Source organism: Urocitellus parryii, chromosome 7 (assembly GCF_045843805.1).
Source record: "Urocitellus parryii isolate mUroPar1 chromosome 7, mUroPar1.hap1, whole genome shotgun sequence".
NCBI classification, from domain to species: Eukaryota; Metazoa; Chordata; class Mammalia; order Rodentia; family Sciuridae; genus Urocitellus; species Urocitellus parryii.
The window spans coordinates 177,362,795-177,378,099 of NC_135537.1; the positions used below are offsets into that span (position 1 = coordinate 177,362,795).

Genomic DNA, 15,305 nt, shown 5'->3' on the forward strand with positions numbered 1-15,305 from the left:
CACACTGAAAAACCAGCCTCTACCTCAGAGCAAAGCCCGTCCCAGGAAGGGACATGACCTTCGTTCCTTGGAAAGACCCACAGAGCACTCCTAGGCACATTCCCACCCTGCTAAGTGGTTTATCTACAAGTAACAGGAGAGGTCTGCTGCGCCAGGTGTCCCTGACTCAGTCAGGCTAGGTGGGGATCCATAGCAGCCCCCTGCTGAGGGCCATTGCCAAGTAGGTATGACGCATCGTAATCCTTGCCAGCGTACCCCATGTTAAATGGACTTGCCTTGGAAATTTGCTGCGACCTTGCATGTGTGTTTGAGAAAGATGACCCTGCTCAAGGTGATCGAGGGTGGATCCAGGTTTGAGGAAGTATCCTGCAGGTTTGAGGAAATATCCCAGTCCTTGGGTTTAGGGTGTTCCCGGTTTAAGGTGTTCCAGGTTTAAGACAATAGGGGTTTTAGGGAAGTTGGAGGTTGAAGATTATTGCTGCTGGGATTAGGGTGTTCCTGCTGCTTGTTCCCGTTGAGATCTCGTGAGATCAAAATGGGATTTGGAAATAGCCTCATGGAGTAGGTGAATTGTGCGGGCAGATTTAGATTGCCCCTGAACCTGTGTGGAGGCCGCTGTGAGTTCGGGAATAAAGGATTGCTATTTGAATCTACAAAGTGTGAGTGCCTCCTGATCTTGTGCCCAGGCAAGACACTGGCAGCCCCCTAGCAGCCACCAATCAGCATGAGACAGGAAAATACCTGGGATGACAGATGACCCTCCCAGTAGTTTATGGTGGTTGATAACGTGTTGGGAAACCTTGTAGTTCAGCACGTACACCCCTCTTGGCTTAAAGCCAATCAGTTCAAATGAATACCCCTTTTGTAGTGACCAGTCACCCCTACCCAACTTGTTCCCGCCAGTGAATGTGCTAATCATGTTTTAGAGTTGTTATTTGATTTTCCCGTGGTGTGTGATGATTTGCTAAGAGATGCTATGATGTATGTGGGGGTCCCTGCCTTCTCCAAATAATGTGTAGAACTGCTGCAAACCCTGGGCTCGGGGCCTCTCAGCGTCACCAGTTGCTGTGTGCGCACCGAGGACCAAGATAGCTCGCAATAAACACCTCTTTGTGTTTACATCGATGTTGGTCTCTGGTGGTCTTTTGGGGGTCCAGAATTCGAGCATAACATAGAATTCAAGCTTAACAACACACCATCCATAGGTGGCCACTGAAGGGAAAGCGAGGAACGAGAGACGGAGACCAGGCAGAGATACACACAGAGTTTATTTTTCAGAGCTGACAAATAAAGGCCCTCTCTCTATAGAGGCTTCAGTTCTGGGACTTTTATGGGAGAGGCTCAGGAATCAGAGCCAGGCGGGTCCTAATGCAGGGTGGTTAAGGGTGGGGTTGTGATGAGGGAGTGGTTAGCCTTTCTCAGAAAGGCCCTTGGGTGGGAAAGCGAAACTTTTCCCTTAGAATGGGGGCTGTCACTTAAGATGGCCGTCCAGATGCTAAGCAAGGACTTATAACTTTCCCCTGGGGTTCTGCCCAGTTCTGTTGCTGTCGGATCCTCCAGTCCTGAGCAAAAGCAAAACTCTTTCTAGCAAGTTGTTTAGGGAGGACTTCCTAATTTAAGACTCAGACTGCTCTTCCACCTAGTCCCTTAAGTCTCAGAATGAGTTGCTCTCCCTTGGTTCCCTGATCTAAATGCCTTGATTTCATCCCGTGACTGAGATGGTTGTCTACCAAAATCCCCACTCCTTCTAGCATAGTCACTAAGGAACAAAGACTACGTTTCCCAGCTGCCCTTGCACTAAGGTATGGTCATGTGACAAGCCCCCACCAATAAAATATGAACAGAAGAGAGTTCAACTCTTCTGAGTCCAGGCCCTAAGAAGCAAGTTGGCTTCTTGCACACTTGCCTTCCTCTTCTACCAGCTGGATGCAGGTGGCAGTGAGACTCTAGGGAATGAAAGAGCCCTGAGATGAGAAGAGCCTGGCTCCCTGAATCACCAAGTGGAGGAAAGCCACTGGCCAATCAGAGAACACCCATCTCCATCTGTTATGTAAGAGAAATTCCTAAGGCATTTGAACCATGATCTATTTGGGAGCCCGCTTGGGGTGCCTGTTCGCCTACTCCTCTTCAGGAGGCACATCCCTCTGCTCGGCCTTCCCCCTAAATCAAGTTGCACAAGATGCTGACAAAGCTCCCGGATGAAAAGCTGCAGCTCTCCCTGTACTCACCTCCCTTGGATGGCTCCCACCCCTGCCTGGCTTCACACCGTCGGCTGGCTCTGAAGTCTGGCCCACTCCGCCGGCCTGGGCCACCATCCATCTGCTGCCGATGAGTGCCTGGCTCCCAGTAAAATGCACATTTATTCCCCCAAACATAGGATTCTTTTTTCAGCAAAGGTGGTGCAGTATATTTGGAGAGGCAAGCTGCTCTTCCGCACATGGCTCTCGGTGACTTGGGATGCAGCCAGGGAGTTTGTGTCTTCAGCTCCAACTCCCTGAGCAAGAGCCTCCAGAGGTTGGGGAAGAGGTAGAGGGAGCAGTGGAGAGGGGGATGGGAACCAGAAGGGGGTGGGGGACAATTCTCTCAGAAAGCAATTAAGCATTTCTTGGTGGCCTCAGGGACAACCTCAGCTTGTTGTACTTTCCCCCCAGGGAGGCTGACGAGCAGAGGAGGAAGGCATCCATGATCCCTGCTCTTGAAAACTTGGCTTCATACTGGGGCTTTAAGAAGACACAGAAGATCGCGCTGCAGAAAGGCAGCCAGGCCCTTCCAACCTGCCACCCAGGCTACTTCTCCCATGGGGAGCCCCAGAATGGACCACAGGGGGGCTCAAGATACAAAGGAGCTATCTATTTCTGAAGTTTGGCTCTATTCAGATTAACCTGTTGTTGTTTTGCAGTGCTGGGGACGGAACCCAGGGCCTCACATACGCTAGGCGAGTGCATTACCACTGAACTACAGTCCCAGCCCTGAAGTGTGGCCCTGGATGGTAGGTTTCAGCCGAGGAGAGAGGAGAGGATGGTAGCTGAGCCCAGAGCAAGCCTGTGCTCTCTGGGGTCTCTGCTGCAGCTCCAAGACACAGAGGCCGGCTCCTTTATGGGATCAGATACCCTGGAGGTTATAAAATGACAAGGCCCATCCTTCAAGGGGCTCCAGAAGGATTCTGCCTCAGCAACTTCCAGAACAAATCTGCTGTTTGTTTGAATCAGGAAATAACAGGCTGCAGACTCCCCAGGGGCCCAGGAATCCAGCCACTGGCTCCTCCTGTCCTTCTGTGAGCTAGATTCAGCCAGCCACACAGGGCCCTGCAAGGAAGTCAAGTTACAATAGCCTGACCTGTGCGTCTCCAAGGATGCTGAGAACCCCCACTCAGGGAGGGTCAGTGGCCAACAGGGATTCTCCAGACCTTTAACTGGTCTGGTCACGTGATGGCCTGAATTCTTTATGCTCAGCAAAAGGGCATCTGTAGTTTTGACTCCAGGCTGCCCTTAGCAATAATCTTGCAGAGGTTTGGGGCCTGCCTGGTGTGGGTGCTGTGAGCTGCATCTTGTGTGTCTCCAGGGAGAACATTTCCTCTTTCCCATCCCCTCCCTGTGGCTCGCTCTCCTCCACCCGCTGTCCTATCCACCAACTCATTTCCCTTCTCTACACTCAGCCTGGTTCCTGTGATTTTGTCACTTAAAGCAGCTTGGTGGCCCAAGCCTACAATCCCAGCTACTTGGGAGACTGAGGCAGGAGGATTCCAAGTTCGAGGTCAGCCCCAGCAACTTAATAAAACAATGTAAAAAGGGCTGGGGATGTGGCTCAGTGGTAGAGTGCCCCGGCTTCAACCCTCCATCAAAAATTGAGGACCTTGGTATGAATTCCTTCCAACTGTCCCCTCTCCCAATCGGTCCTGGGGTTCTTTTCTTTCTTTCTTTCTTTCTTTCTTTCTTTCTTTCTTTCTTTCTTTCGAGAGAGGAATTTTTTAATATTTATTTTTCAGCTTTCGGTGGTTGAGGATTGAACCCAGTGCCCTGAGCATGCCAGGCAAGCACACTACCGCCTGAGCCACATCCCCAGCCCCCTGCCCTGGGTTCTTTCCTTGACCAGTTTGCAAACATATCAGAACTGATCCATACCTGCAAGCCCCATCCCTCCCAGGGAGAAGCCCCAGCTTGACAGGTGCAAAGTCCAGAGTGCTGGGCCACAGGAAATACCAGAGCCCAAGGTCTTCCCAGGACTGGCAGCTCGGATGGCTTCAGGGGCAGAAATAACCTGAGCCCGCTGCCCTTTCCCTCTTGGGAGTGACTCAGCTAGAAGCCGAGGACAGAAACACCACGCAGCGCCGCCTTGGCCGTGGGTTGTGTGTGGAGAGGAACAGGGGCAATCGCAGGGGTGAGCACCGAAAAGATGCTCAGCCTCACTGAGGGTAGGAGAAGTGCACCGAAGCCACACCACACCCCATTGTCCACCGAGCCACTTGGCAAAGAGGAAGGCTGGTGATGCGCCCAGTTGGCACCGGCGGGAAGAGACGCTCGGCTCCGCCACAGCGCTGTAAGCTGATCCGTCCTCTGCGGAGGCCACCCGGCAGTGCCCACCAAGGACACAGACTTTGACCCAGCAAACCCACTTCTAGAAAGGCCACATCCAGCTACGTGGGTGCCTTTGTGAAATGGCCGAGCTGGGCGTGTATACCTGATGAAGGGCTGCAGGTGCCCTCCACCGGACGGGGTCCACACTTGGGCCATGCGCCTGGGTGGAGCAAAGAACCAGAGCCAGGGCGGCATGGGTACGGGACCTGGCCTTAGATACGAAGTCCAGGAGCAGAACGGGTTGTGGGGGGCTCGGGTCGTAGGGGGCTCGCTGGATTCAGGTCTCGAAAAGCAGACCAAGGGGCACCTACCGCTGGGCGGGCCAAGGAGCAGCGTTGCGCATGCTCCCAGCTGTGCGTGGGGAGGTGTGTCTCTGAATGCACCCCCAGGAAACTGGCCGCATTGGCCCTAGAGGAGGCGGGGGTTGTTTTGGTTATTGTTTTTTGTTATTTATTTATTTATTTATTTATAAGAGAGAGGGAGAAGGGGAGAGAGAGAGAGAATTTTTAATATTCATTTTCTAGTTCTCGGCGGACACAACATCTTTGTTGGTATGTGGTGCTGAGGATCGAACCCGGGCCACATGCATGCCAGGCGAGCGCGCTACCACTTGAGCCACATCCCCAGCCCAAATTTATTTATTTTTATGTGGCGCTGAGGATTGAAACCCAGGGCCTCCCTTATGCCTGGCCAGCACTCTACTGCTGAGCCACAACCCCAGACCCTAGAGGAGCGTTTTTGATACAGATTTTTGTAACTTGAAATTTTTGAGCTGTGTGAACAGGTTACCTACTGAAACAATAAATGCAATTTAAAATATGTGACCCCCAGCTCCTTAATGAAAATAATATTTCTGTTATGTTTGCTTGCATTTGTTTATTTATTCATATATTTAGGGGTCCTAGGGATTGAACCCCCCAGGCACATTACTACTCAGCTATCTCCTTGGCCCTTTTCAATTTTTTTATTTTGAGACAGGATCTTGGCACCATGCCCAGGCTGGCTTCAAACTTGTAACTGTCCTGCATCAGCCTCCTGAGTAGCTAGGATGACAGGTGTGAGCCAGTTTGACCCCCAGTATTTGAAAATGAGCAAGTTCCAGGACAGAATGAAGTGGTGGAGGGGGGAGAGCATTCGTTCCACTTTATGTTCACACCATCTGTCATATTTTATAAATATTTCCATTTGTGCTGCCCCATTCAATCCTCAGGACAGTCTGGTGTTTCCAAATGAAGAAATGGAGGTTCAGAGGAGCAAAGTGACTTCTTGGAAATCACACAGCAAGTGGTAGAGCCAGGACTGGAGTCCAGCTTTTGAGATCCCTATCATGTGCCCTTTTCTCCCTCATTCAGGAGAGTCCTGAGGGCTGCAGTCACTATGTCCCCATGTCCACCCAGAACATCATCCAGACCACGGTGTATACTGGCCTAGACCAACTGTCAGTGGGTGGCATCAAATTCTGAGTCCTCTGCATGAGGTTGCTTATTAGTCCATGCTGAGGTGTGTATGTTTGTGTCCCCCAAAATTCATGTACTGAAATTTAATCCCCCATGTGAGAGTATTGAAAGGTAGGGCTTTAAGAGGTGACTAGTGCCTTTTTAAAGAGGCCAAAGGGGAACTTGTCCACCCCTTCTGCCACATGAGGACTCAGAAAGAAGACGTCATCTTTGAAGCAGATAGTGAGCTCTCCCCCAACACCAGATCTGCTAGGATCCTGACCTGGGACTTCCTAGCCTCCAGAACTGTGGGTAATGCACTTTTGTAACCTATAAATTCCCTGTTCTAACAGATCTTGTTATAGCAGCCTGAATGGGCTGAGACTGACTTTCAGTTGCTTCATTGATAAAATAGAACAATCATAGAACCCAGCTCTGGGGGTTAAATGACCTAAAGGCTAAGAAAACAGTGTTCAAACAGACCAAGTTTCCTTCTCTACTGTGGCTTGCTGGCTGCTTACAACTCTTGTACAAAAAAAAAAAAAAAAATTGCGTTTACTCCAGCATTTGTTTTGCATCGCCCACCTGCCCAGGTTCTTCTCTCCTTCCCTTCTCGGATTCCTTCTCTAGCTTTTCCTTCCTACCCCAGAGCTGGCTCTCAGCGACCTGGGAACCTGGCCAGCCCAGCCAGCAGGGGAGGGTGGTGAATGTGGAAACCCCATTCTGAATTTTCTCACCCTCCTTCCACTTACATATTCAAATGTTTGTTTCCTCTGGAGGTTACCATCACCCAGAAACGGGCAAAGGAGGGGGAAAGGCTAGTGAGTGAGGAGGACTTCTCCTCCCTCTTCTCCACCTCTTCTAAGGGCTGAACACTGAGCCCTTCGCCAGAAGTCACCCTTTAAAGAAGGAAAAGGAAGGAAAAGATGGGCAGGAAAAACACGTGTTCTTCTCAATCCAGCCTCCCCTTCCTTGTTCTTATTTTAGTTTTAGAATTAACACATAGTGCTATCACTGGAATCTTGAATGTCCCCAAAGCCCCTGTGTACATGGTGTGGTCACAGTCCCTGGGCTACTGGGAGGTGTAGACAGGGCCAGATCTCAGACTTAAATCTCATACTGTGAGCCAAAACAAACATTTTCTCTTTTTAGTTCATTTTCTCAGGTACTTTGTGATAGTAACAGAACTCTGAATAACATAATAATAAAACTGTGTGTGTGTGTGTGTGTGGTGTGTGTGTGTGTGTTTATTCACAGAACCACCACCCCAGTCAGGGTACAGAACAGTTCCACTGCCAACTCCTCTCTCAAGCAGCTCCATTGGGGAGCCACCCTTAGCCCCCGCTGCACCCCTGGATGTGCTATTACTGTAGTTTTGTTTGTTTATTTGTTTGTTTGTTTTGAGAATGTCACAGAAACAAAATTATGCAGCATCTAACCTTTTGACAGGTTCCCCCTTGGGAATCCCGCCTGTAAGAGTCGTCCCAGCGTCTGGGTGCCCGAAGTTCATTGCTCTGTTACTGCGTGGTGTCCGCCGTCTGGGCCTGCCAGGGTTTGTGCATGCGTTCATTCACTGAAGGACATTGGGGTTTTTCCCAGGTTTGGGTGACTGTGAATAGAGCTGCTCTAGATATTTGTGCAAAGGCTTTTATGAGAACCAAAGTTTTCATTTTTCCAGGGCAATGTTCTCAATAGGAGGCAGTTGGCCCCCCGGAAGCAGCTGGCAAGCCCTCAAAGCATTTTTGACTGTCACAAGGTGGGGGTGCTGCTGGCTCTAGAGGGTAGAGGTCGGGGAGGCAGCTCTACACCTTAGACCCAGAGGACAGCCCCAGGGCGATCAAGGATCTGGCCCCAAGTATCCGTGGTGCTCAGGCTGAGGATCCCTGCTGGGGGGGGGGCACCTGGGGCTGAGCCCGCTGGTGGGTTGAGCTCTATAGGGAATCTACAGACCATCTTCCAGATGCCTCTACCCCCCCCCCCCCACACACACACACACACTTTTCTTTTTCTCCCAGGGCTCAGGGATTGGACGCAGCATGCTGGGCAAGAGCTCTACCACTGAGCTTCACCCGGCCCGAGTTGACCATGTGGCATCCTCCACAACCAGGCCTCTGGGTTCTGGGAGACTCTCATCTCTGCCGGGGCCTGCTGCTGCTGTGGGTCTTCTTATTTGAGTCATTACAATGGGCGTGTAAGTGATGGCTTATCACAGTTTTAATTTGCATTTCCTTAGTGGCTAATGATGTTGAATATATTTTTATGGGCTTATTCGCCATCTGTGTGTCTTCTTTGGTGAAGTATCTGTTCAAGCCTTTTGCCCATTTTTAAAATTAGGTTGTTCCTTACTGTCAGATTTTGAGAATTCTTTCTATATTATGGATAGAAGGGTTTCCGTGTGTGAAATATGTGACTTGTATTTTCTGCTGTCTTTTCATTCTCTTCAGGGTCATGTGTGTGTTTGGAGGGGTGCTGGGGATTCAACCCAGGGGCCCTCCAGCACTGAGCCACACCCCTAGCCCTTTTTATTTTGAGACAGTATCTCATGAGGTTGACTTCGCTGACTTCAAACTTGCAATCCTCCTGCTTCAGCCTCCTGAGTCTCTGGAATTCAAGGCATGCCCCATCACACCCAGCAAAAGGCAAAAATTGTTCATTTTGGCTGGGGATGTTGCCCAGGGTATGGCACTTGCCACGCGGGCCTGGGTTCATTACTTAGCACTGCAAAAGGAGAAAAGCAAAGACAGGACTGGCTCTGTGATACCAAGAGCTTCCTACTAACCCTTAAAATAGGGTGGTGTGATGGTGATTTTTAAATTGTATTTATTTATTCATCCATTAATCACCCATTCATTCATTCATTCATTCATCCAGGGGACTGAACCCAGGGCCCATCCATCTCCAAGCTACATGCTCAGTCCTTTTTATTTTTTATTTTGAGAGACGTTCTCGATAAGCTGTGGAAGCTGGCCTCCGGAGACATTGGGGTCACAGGTGAGCGCCACGGTACCCAGCTGGTCTTGGTTATCCCAGTTCCTTTGCCCTTCCACAGAAATGGTAGAATCGTCTCGTCTCCCTCTACCACCTTGTTTTTTTTACTTTGTTTTCACGGGGTACAGATGTCTGAGACCCCAGCCGTGTTTCTTTGTTCTAGGTAGGACTTTACACCCACCCATCTGGATAGAACCTTTGGGTAAGTTCTGGGAAAAGAGGAGAAATGCCAATTTTATAGAAAACTCAAGAGCAGCCATTCACCTGTTTCCTGGGAGAACAGATGGTATTTTGCCTGAGGAAAATAGCAGGATGCAAATTGGCTTCTCACTCACTACAGAGGGTTTGTGAAGAGACTCAGACTAATAAATGCTCTCTCCACCACTTTGCAAGGCCAACTTCATTCCCTTTTTGACAGCAAAACCGTAACAACACTTCTGACTTGTCTGCGAGATGTCACTGATCTGCTTGAAACATGTTTGTCACCTGGTCAAATAACTTACCAGAAACTGCACACGCAACCTCTACAGTAGGAGAGTGGGACTTCATCTTGCTCCGTGATTGGCAGCTCTGAATACATTGTCCTCCAGTCACCAAAGCCCAGAGCTCAGCTGGGGGAGTGGGAACTGCTAGTTCTGCTGTTATTGGGACTGGCAGGGCTGAGCCTTCCGTCCCCCAGCCCCTGGCTCCTAGATCCCCAGACTCTGCCTCTGAGAAGACTGCAGGCTCCAGACCTCCTTACCAGAGAGCAAAGTCCTCTCTGATCTGGTCACTCTGTGCCAATATTGCTTTGTTTACTACCTGAAAGGAGGCCTCCGAGTTTTCTGCTTGTGCAATGAGGTGATCCGCTTGGGAAAAAGAAAGCCTGGGCCACTCATTGGGGCAGCCAATCCCAGGGGCAGGAGTAGTGGGCGTGGCCTGGCATGCCCTGATTGCTCCTCCCAGTCTGCACCTGGCTGGCGGCTGGACCTGGGCAGGGAGTTTGACTTCCTTGGGCCTCTTGGCTCACCTGTAAACTGGCCACTCTGCAATCTGATCTGCCCACCTCGTAGAATTATTGCAAGATGCAAATGATCAGTCACAAAGAATATTCCGGAAAGACACGGCCCCAACTGTTCTGAGTTGCTTCTCTGGAGAATGAATGGATCCTGGGGATTTCTACTTTCCTCTTCCATCAGTTCTGATCTCGTTTCCAAATTCTCAACATGTATGAATTCTTTTTATGGTTAAACAGTGTGTAGGGCTGGGGGCATAGCTCGGTGGTCGAGAGTGTGTTTTGCATGTGCAAGGCCCTGGGTTCAACTCCCAGCACTAAAAACCAAAGCAAACCAAAAACAGGGTGAAGTGCTCACTGCAGTGCCTAAATATGGTCATGCAATAACACACTCTGGTCTGCAAAGTCTCCACCCTTAAGCGCCAGTCACTCTTCGAAGCCCGTGTAGTGGGTCACGGAGCCCTGCGTTTATCACATGGACATCACAGCATAACCACCGAGTCCCTGGATACTTGAAATCTGAGGTGCTGGTGAAGTCAGCTGGGGTGGGAGATGAGAGGGCAGGGCTCCTCCCCGCTCCCTGGGCCTCCCAGGTAAGGCACGTATGTTCCTCCCTGGCAATCTGCAGAGCAGCCTAGGGCAGGACAAGCGGTGCCAGAGTGAGGGACACTGCAGGGCAGCACAGAGTCATCAAAGAACACACTTGATGAAAAATCAGTCGCTGGGGCTGCAGCCCGCTGGAGTAAAGGGGCCGGACACTGAGGCAGTCCTCCCTAGGAGCTGGCTGCCCTCGGGGTTCTGGGCATGTCAGTGGCTCCACAGGCACTGTGGCCAGCCTTGGCCAGCAGGACACAGTGCCCAAAGGCACAGCCAGGGCTGGCACACTGCACCAAGCAGCCAGGAGGAATGGGGCAGTGTGCATCTATATTTGTTTATTTGCTGTTGGAAGCCCCTGGCAGGAGTGGGAAGGTGCTCTGTTTGCCTTATGTGGCTACAGTCCCCTCAGGCCCTCCTCTCCTAGACCCCCTGCCAGATCTGGAAAGTGGCAGGGTCACAGCCCATGAAGAACCCAGGGCACCCCAGGAGTAAGAGGAGACCAAGTAAGGAGATGGCTGCTTAGGCAGCTGTCATCAGTCCCAACTGACTGTCCCTCTGACCAATGACAGGAGGGCAGGGACGGCCAGGCCCTGCAGCCAGCCGCACAACCCAGGTGACAGTTGTTCAGCTGAGATCAAGTTGCAGCTATTCTCAGTCCAGGGGCTTGCAGGGAAGTCACCTCCTACCCCTGGGCTCCAGGCAGTGGGGGGCATGGGTGGGGAATTCCTTGGGTGCTGGAAACAAGTCCTGCCCTGTCCTGGGCTGCGGGGACCAGTTGTCCTATGCTAGTGGCTGCCCAAAGCCTGAGAGGGTGCAGCTGCCCAGCTGCCAGTGGCAGTCTCAGGAGGACACAGACCTGGGTCAACGTCACCTAAGCACCCCACCCTGCTGGGCCCTGAACAAGTCCACGCTATCAGGTGAGACAACACTAACACACCCTCGCCAACCCAGATCTCTGGCCTCCTCTATCTGCCCCAACAGAAGCCCAGACAGGAACCCTGGGAGGCAGACGCCAGAGGATGTGACACTTCCCTAAGGCAGGGGTGTGCGAATTCTTTCTAGAAAGGGCCAAATAGCAAAGACATTTGACTTAGTGACTGTGTGGTCTCCATCCAACTCTACAACTCTGTCATTGCACCGTGAAGGAAAGCAGACGCAGTCAATGTGTCAGCAAGTCAGCATGGCTGTGTTCCAATAAAACTTTATTTAAAAGAATAAATGGGGGTCCAGAGGTGTCCTCTGACACGCATTTTGCTGATCCCTGCTCTACTTTACCAGACTCCCCCAAGGGCAGGTCCGTGTACCTTTAGGGCCAGCTGTTCTTCCTGGATTCTGGAACTGCAGGTGCCCCAACGCCCGGCTGTCCGTCAAGGTTGAGAGCAAGAGGGTTTGGCACGCATGCAAGGAGAAGGGGAAGCAGCTGTCTGCTGGAGAGCCCTCTAGGAAAGCACCCCTCATCCACCCACTGTAATTAACCTTTGATAAATGCCTCCCTTGTGAACAGGTTTGCAGACCCATAAGTCAACAAGGTCGGGCACAGAGGGTTCCTGCAGAGAAAACAAGGGCTGGTCCACCTTGCAGGCATGCAGGATGCTTGGGGAGGGGGCCATGGGGCCTCCTGGCACTAGGGATTGAACCAGGGCTTCAGGCTTGCTACAAGTGCTCCACCACTGACCTACATCCCCAGCCCTTTTTATTTTTTACCTTGAGGCAGGGTCTCGCCAAGTTTCCCAGGCCAGTCTTGAACTTGTGATCCTCCTGAGTCAGCCTCCCAAGTAGCTGGGATCACAGGTAAGTGCCTGGCCAGGTATATATTCTTATCATATGGCCTTGGGCTTAGGATCCATCAGTAGCTGGCACAAGGGGGTTTAAACTTCAGATCTGCTGCCCTTTACCGAGTGGCCTTGGGCAAGTTACTTAATCTCACTAAGCTTTGGTCTCCTTGTTTGAAAAAAGGGAGATAAAAATCGTACTTGGCTCCTGGCGCCCTGGAGTTTAGATCAGATAACCCCATGAAACACTTAACACAATACCTGGCAAACACAGGCAGAACCAGACCTGTGGCCATGACGGGTGACTGCTGGGTTGCTCACTGGGCACCTCCCATGGGCTTGGAGATGCTAAGTGACCTCTTATTCATTACAAAACTCTGAAGCAGCTCATTTTACCAGTGAGGAAACAAGGTTCAGAGAAGCAATGAGTGGCCCAAGGGCACACAGACGTAGCTATTCTCAAAAGGGACCATGAAGGCCATTGTACCAGAAAAGAACGGGCATGAGCAAGGGACCTGGGCCTTCTGAAGGTGACAGGAAAACTGGTTCCCAGTGCAATAACTGGCTTCCATTTATGCAGAGGAAGGACGTGGTTGCTTCTGAGACACCGTGAGCTCAGCTGGGGGGCCCTATCTCTGGTGCACCTGCCAGTCTTTTCTGGGAACACTGAGACTGTCCTGCACAGAAAGACCTTTGGCACAAACATCCAGAGGCCATTTGTAAAAGGTTGGCTGGTGGCCCTTGAAATTTTATATGTCCACTGGGAACCTCAGAATGTGACCTTTTTGGGGTCTATATAGATATAATTAAGAAAAGGATTGAGATAAAATGGTAACTAGATCAGGATGGGCCCTAAATCTACAGAGACTGTCACTATGGGAACCAGAGGATCCTAGGAGACTTAGAGGAGGCCATGTAATGACAGAGGCATGAATTGGGGTTATATGTCTAAAAGTCAAGGAGTGCCAAGGATTAATGGCAGCCACCAGAAGTTGGGAGAAAAGCAAGGAATAGATTCTTCCTTGGGACACCCGGAAGGAACCAATTCTGCAGTACCTTGATCTTGGATTTCTGACCTCCAGAAATATGAGAATAAAGTTGTCATTGGAAGCCACCCAGTATTCAGTAATTTGTTATAGCAGCCACAAGAGACTAATACATCACGCGCGGGCTTTGTGGTTCCTGGTATCTCTTGGGCCCAGCCCGCTCTGAGGCACACAATGATGCTTTGTGGTGAGAGAATGGACAAAGAGACAAAGGAAGGGAGAAATCAGTGGCGGGGGAGGGGGTGGCTTGGAAAGCCAGAGGCACAGCGCCAGGTCAAGGGAAGCCACTGCTGGGAGCCAGGAACGGGGCGAGGTCAGGAAATTCACAGGAGAGGTGAGCAAGGCCAAGCATGGCGCTGTCTCCTCTAGGTCTGAAGAATGCAAGTAAAGGAGGCTGGTGGCAAGTTCTTCACTGGGAGAGACAGCCAGGTCAACAGAGGGACGGCACGGTCAACCCAGTGCTCAGGCCTGCGCACGCGGCTCCTGGAGATAATTAGACGCCATCCCCACACAGCCGTCCAACTGCTTGGTCAAGCTGTGAGCAGGGCTTGGGAGAAGGGACCAGGCGGCTGGCTGTGATCCTCTGGTCTTGGCCCTCCCCTTGGTGCTCCAGGGCCCTCATTCCCACTGCCCTGGGTAATGGGGGAGGTGCGGCTCCCCGGTGGCTTTCCTGTGCAGGGGTTTAGGTCTCTCCTGACACTTGACGCCAAAGCCAGGTCCTCAGGTCACATCAACAGCCTTCTAGGCTGGCAGCTCAGGAGCCGTAAGGATGGACATTGTCCCTTGTTTGGGGTGGCGGCCTTCATTTCCTTCCCTCCTCCTCACTGCTCCATGGAGAGGAGGAGGTCCTCCTGCACCCCCTTCGCCGTGGGCTGGCTTGAGACTGCCTTAAAACAGCTGGGACGCGGCTGGATCCCCACTGAGCCCTCAAGGACCGGTGCTTTCTCTCTGTTCTTAGAGTTGTCAGTTGCCACTTACTACTTCAGCATGGCCATATTGTGAAGGGAGGCCCCGGGGAGGACCCTGTGCTGCCATCTTGAACATGCAGCCAAGCAGGGCCTTCAGATGACCACAGTCTCAGCCGCCATCTGACGGCACCTGCAGGGGGACCCCCAGGAAGAACCCACCAGCTGAGCCCCACCAACCCACACAACCATGGGAGGTGAAAATAAATTATTGTTTTAAGCCACTAGGTTTCCGGGTAGTTTTTCCACGGCCACCGGTCACAGGAATGCTCTGGAAGATTCACCCATCATCTCCTTTCCCATGTTCCCCATCTCACTGGCTACTTAGGGGCAACAAGAGCCCCCAACCTCCAAACCCACAGCCCCTCATTACTGATCTGCCCCAACCTTCTCCCTGGTGGCCAGTCTCGGTGACAGGCAGAGTTGCCTAGTGGCACTGCTCCTTCTGGGTCTGGCAAATCCTAAATTAAAATCAACAAATATTTGTATAGCAGCCAGAAGTCTGCGGCCCTCTGGAACCAAAGACAGAAAACACCTTTTATTTGAAGAGCAGTGAAGAGCTTTGCAAACACACAGCACGGCCAGGCTCGCGTCACCTGTGACAACCAGCAAGGGTAGCTCGGCAGCAACAACCTGTGCCGTCCAGCAGGAAGGGGCACTAAGGCCCCAGAGCAGAGATGGCAGCGTAAGGGTCAGAGCCAGGTGGTCGGATTCCCAGGCTGGAGGAACAGAGGAGAGGCGAGAAACACCAGCTCGGCCCGACACCTGCTCGGGCGTCCCGTGTCCTGTGCGTGACTCTGGATCTGAGGTCAACTTCCTGGATTTGCCTGTGGCTCTGCTAACAGAGTGAGCCCAGAGGGGGGGTGGGCCTCTGTGAGGCTGCCTAGACTGAGAGTGAAGCCAGGGCATAACGCGCCATGCTGTCTTCAATCC

The 15,305-nt window shown here is 51.7% G+C and overlaps 1 long non-coding RNA gene across 4 annotated transcripts; it reads left to right on the forward strand.

Moving 5' to 3' along the window:
• The first annotated feature begins 1,531 nt into the window (after nt 1–1,531).
• On the forward strand, nt 1,532–14,352 carry LOC113178049 (uncharacterized). 4 transcript variants are annotated; one of them, XR_013343958.1, is made up of 6 exons: nt 1,532–4,771; nt 5,927–6,074; nt 7,460–7,562; nt 7,689–8,201; nt 8,882–9,001; nt 9,162–14,352. It is a non-coding gene; the product is annotated as an uncharacterized LOC113178049 (long non-coding RNA). The 4 variants fall into 4 exon arrangements; XR_013343959.1 differs by having other exon boundaries at nt 8,026–8,201; XR_013343956.1 differs by having other exon boundaries at nt 7,460–8,201.
• The last annotated feature ends 953 nt before the right edge of the window (nt 14,353–15,305 follow it).